Below are 5,010 nucleotides of genomic sequence, written 5' to 3' on the forward strand. Positions count from 1 at the left end.
TTTATTTATTTTGGATTAGCCGGTCGCCCCCCTCCCTCGGCGGCGCCCCGGGACCCAGCAGAGGCTTCTGTCTGCGCAGCTGGAGCGGGCGAGGGCCTGGGGTCGCCACCGGGTTTCTATTCTCATGCTCCCTCCTTTGCTCTGCCCCCCCCTTTTTTTTTTAAGAAACTGTTTTTTAAACTATTTCTAGGTTTGTGAATGTGAAGCCCCAGGCCGCAGGGGGTCAAGGGCCAGGCGCCCCCACCAGCTGAGAACAAAACGGCTGGCGGGTGGGGCCCTGGCCACCTCCCCAGGCCGGAGAGGACTAGGCCAGGCCGAGCCCCTGGACCCCTGTCCTGTATCATATGTAAATACTGCGGGTGCAGCCCCCAGCCCAGACCCCTGGGGTGAGGGCAGCGCCTGCCCACCCAGCAGAGGTCCCTCCTGTCTCTGTCCCCTCCTCAGACACCGTTACTGTAAGCTTGCAGGCCTCCTCTGGCCGAGGCAGGCCCGTTCTCTCAGGCCCTAGGGGTCAAGGCCTTGGGCCTGCTCACCCCGAAAACCCAGTGTGGGGGCGAGGGGCGAGGGAAGGGAAGGGCTCGCCCGGAATCACTGCTGGAAAGAAATTAGCTCTCCAAAGGCTCCCCTGCCCCTGCCTAGGTCGGGCCTCATGGTTTCTGCTCTGAGCCCCCGTGAGTGGGCATCAGGGAGCACTTGGGAAGGGGCGGACCCAGGGGAAAGCCAAGGGCTTCTCAGGGAACCCCCACATTCTCACTGAAGTATCTCACCAGGATGGCCCCATGGCCAGAGCCCCTTGTCAGCCCCTCACCCCGAGCCCCCTTCAAAGGAAAGAGGCTCAGGGCCTGACTTGGGGAACAGGCTGGTGTGGCCGAGCCGAGGCCCCCTCGCCCCTCTGTGTCCGTCCCCCAGGCCTGAGGCTGGGACCTGTGCCCCCTCCTCCTCAATCCCCACCTTAGACCCCTTTGGAGAGTTAATTGTCTGTGTGAGGTGCTTAACCTATTAGCCCCGAGAACACAAAGCAATAATCTTTGTTACTGAGATGCGCGGCTGTTCGTGGTTTTTTTTTTTTTTTAATGTTTCCTAATAAAAGAGAAGCTGCAATTTATTGTTTTTTATTTTTAATTTTCTACACATTCGAGCTGAGTCATGAGAGACTTCGCTCTCCCCTCCCTTCCCGTGACGCCCCACCCCGACCCCTCTCGGCCCATCCATGGGCTCAGGGCCCTGGAACTCCGTTTTCTGATTTGTTTGGGGAATTTTTTTTAAAAGATGTTACATGGTGTTTTGAAGCCAGCAAGTTACCACCCTCCGGTGTCTCTTCTCTCCACATCTGTAACTTCTTTTTCCAGGATTTATTTCCAGTTTTAAATTCCTAATAAATTATTCGAAAACGGTGCTGGGCTTGGGAGTGTTCTGTGTCTGTGTGCAGTCAGGCCTCGTTTGCCGATGACACCGTTTTCATGTTCCCTTGTTTTCCTCCCAGAACAATATTTGGTTCACACCTACGGAAACGTGCCCTGGTCGGGTGGCTCAACTGGTTGGAGCATCGTCCCAGACCCAAAAGGTTTCAAGTTCGATTCCCAGTCAAGTCCCATATCCAGGCTGCTGCTGATCCCTGGGAAGCAACCAACCAACCAATGCTTCTCTCACATGGATGTTTCTCTCCCTTCATCTCTCTCTAAAAAGCAGTAAAAACATATCTTCAGGCCCGGCCAGAGCGGGGCAGTGGTTGAGTGTCAACCTATGATCCAGGAGGTCATGGCTCGATTCCCAGTGGGGGGTGTGCAGGAGGCAGCCGATTGATTATTGATTCTCTCTCATCATTGATGTTTCTATCTCTCCCTCTCCTTTCCTCTCTGAAAGCAATATATATATAACATATCCTCAGGTGAGGATTTTTTTTAAAAAAAAAACACGTAGCTTATTTGGATATGATTTGGAAAAACTATCAAAAAGATATTTTGAGACAAAAACCTCTAAAAATGGCCAAAACCGGTTTGGCTCAGTGGATAGAGCGTCGGCCTGCGGACTGAAGGGTCCCAGGTTCGATTCCGGTTAAGGGCATGTACCTGGGTTGCAGGCACATCCCCAGTGGGAGGTGTGCAGGAGGCAGCTGATCGATGTTTCTAACTCTCTATCTCTCTCCCTTCCTCTCTGTAAAAAATCAATAAAATATATTTAAAAAAAAAAAAAAAAAAAAAACCTCTAAAAATGGTCTTATTTTTGTTAGGTGTGACCATGACATTGTAATTATATTTTTTACAAATTTCTCCTTGAAAGCTTTTTTTCTCAGATCAGAGGCAAATATATATGAATCTGAAGTCTATATATATATTGATCTTGAGAGAGAGAGATAGAAACATCAATGATGAGAGAGAATCATTGATCGGCTGCCTCCTACACACCCCACACTGGGGATCAAGCCCACAACCATGTGCCCTGACCGGGAATCGAACCATGACCTGTTTCATAGGTCGAAGCTCAACCACTGAGCTATACCAGCTGGGCCTGGCCACTTCTATTCAACATAGTATTGGAAGTCCTACCCAGAGCAATTAGGCAAGAAAAAGGAATAACACCATCCATATTGGAAAGGAATAAGTAAAATCTGTTTGCAGATAACATGATCTTATATGTAAAAAAACAAACAAAAAAAACCTCCAAAGATTACACACACAAACACAACTAATAAAAGAATTCATCAAAGTTGTTGGATACAAAAATCAATTGTGTTTCTACACATTAACAATGAACAATCAGAGAAGTAAATTTAAAAACAATGAACTTAAGCAAGGAGGTGAAAGACTTGTACAGTGAAAACTACAAAATAATGCTGGAAGAAATTAAGGCACAAATAAGTGGAAAGACATCCTATGTTCGTGGATTGGAAGACTTAATGCTGTTAAGATGTCCATACTACCCAAAGCGACCTGCAGGTTCATCGCAATACCTATCAAAACCCCAATGGCATTTCTAGCAGAAATATAAAAATTTATTCTAAAATTCATACAGAATCTCAAGAGACCCCAAACAGTCCAAACAATTTTGAAAAAGTTGGTGGTTCACACTTTCTGATTTCAAAATATGTTACAGCCCGAGCCGGTTTGGCTCAGTGGATAGAGTGTCAGCCTGCGGACTGAAAGGTCCCGGGTTTGATTCTGGTCAAGGGCACATGCCCGAGTTGCGGGCTCAATCCCCAATTTGGGGCGTGCAGGAGGCAGCCGGTCAAATGAGTCTCTCTCATTGATGTTTCTAACTCTCTCCCTCTCCCTTCCTCTCTGAAATCAATAAAAGTAAAAATATGTTACAAAAGCTATAATAATCAAAACAAGGAGGTACTGGCACAGAGACACAGAGACAGATGAGCCAAGAGGATAGAAGAGAAAACCCAGAAATAAACCCTCACTAATATGGCCACGGGCGCCAATGTGGAAAGGAATGTCTCCAGCAAATGGTATTAGGAAAACCTGATATAAGGACCCTTATCTGACACCATCTACAAAAATTAGCTCAACATGATATTAAGACCTAGATTTAAGATCTGAAACTATAGGAGAGAGAGACCAAGATGGCGGCATAGGTAAACACCGCAGACTGCTGCTGCAAACAACCACTTCAAAAATACAACTAAAAGACGGAACGGACATCACCCAGAACCGCAGGAAGGCTGGCTGAGGAGAGACTCTTCAACTAGAAGGAAAAATAACAGCACACCGAGGCTCAGAGGAGGCGCAGTGTGGAAAATACTCAGGTGCGGAGGTGCGCGCGCAAAGCGGGCTGGTGGCTGAGAGCGCGGTTGTCGTTTTCGGTCAGGGGGGAGTCTCAGACTCTGAGCTCCAGATACGGGCGAATCGCTGGGGACTCGGACCCAAACGGGAGAAGCGGGAGTGTCTGGCATCAGTTGGAAGGCAGCTTTCCCTCCGAGGTTTGCAGCGGTTCCGGGGGTTCTGAGAAGCAGAGCCTCTGGGAACAGGACTGAGGGCACCATAACGGCTCCCTCCGCCCGCCCTGTTGAGCCCGCCCCGCCCAAGCCCTGCGCAGAGCCATTTGCCGGATCGCCTCAGGCAAAGGCTAGATTAGCACCTCCCCAGAGGACAGAAGTTTTCCCTACAAAAATTAGCTCAACATGATATTAAGACCTAGATTTAAGATCTGAAACTATAAAACTCCTGTAGAAAACATAGGGAAAGCTTCGTGGCGCTGGAGTTGGCAATAATTTCTTGGAACCGACATAAAAAAGTACAGGCAACAGCTGGCCGGCGTGGCTCAGTGGTTGAGTGACGACCTAGGGACCAGGAGGTCATGGTTTGATTCCTGGTCAAACATGACTGTGTTGTGGGCTCAATCCGCAGTAGGGGGCGTGCAGGAGGCAACTGATCAATGATTCTCTCTCATCATTGATGTTTCTATCTCTTGCTCCCTATCTCTTCCTCTCTGAAATCAATAATATATATATGTTTGTTTATTTATTTTTTTAAAGCACAGGCAGCAAAATAGACATATTGGGACTACTTCAAACGTGAAAACTTTTGTGCATCCAAGGACACAACAAAGTGAAAGGCAGTCTGAGGACTGGGGGAAAATATTTGCAGATCAGCTGTCCGAGGAGAGGTTAATATCCAGCATATCTTTCTGGGGATGGACAAGAGAGGTAGCGAATGGATGCCGCTAGGAAAGTTAGGAAACTCATAAAATCCAGGTGCTGAGGATGGTGACTTTGGGTGTGGAAAATGGTGTAGGTGCTCTGGTTTCCTGCCTCCGTTTGCTCATCTGTGATAGCAGTGACAGCAGGCTAACCTGTGTGAAGCTCTCAGTACTCAGAGGATTTGCTGCTGCTCTTGTTGCCATTATTATTATTATTATTGTCGTTATTATTAAAGAGAGCCCTGGACAAAGAGGCAGGCACACACAGGTTCAATTCCTATCTCCACCCCTCTCAAGGTGCAACTTTAAGCAAGTTACTTAAGCTCTTTGGACCTGTTTTGTCATCTGTAACTAGGGGAAGATGAT

This window comes from Myotis brandtii, unplaced genomic scaffold (assembly GCF_000412655.1).
Source record: "Myotis brandtii unplaced genomic scaffold, ASM41265v1 scaffold181, whole genome shotgun sequence".
Classification (NCBI taxonomy): Eukaryota; Metazoa; Chordata; class Mammalia; order Chiroptera; family Vespertilionidae; genus Myotis; species Myotis brandtii.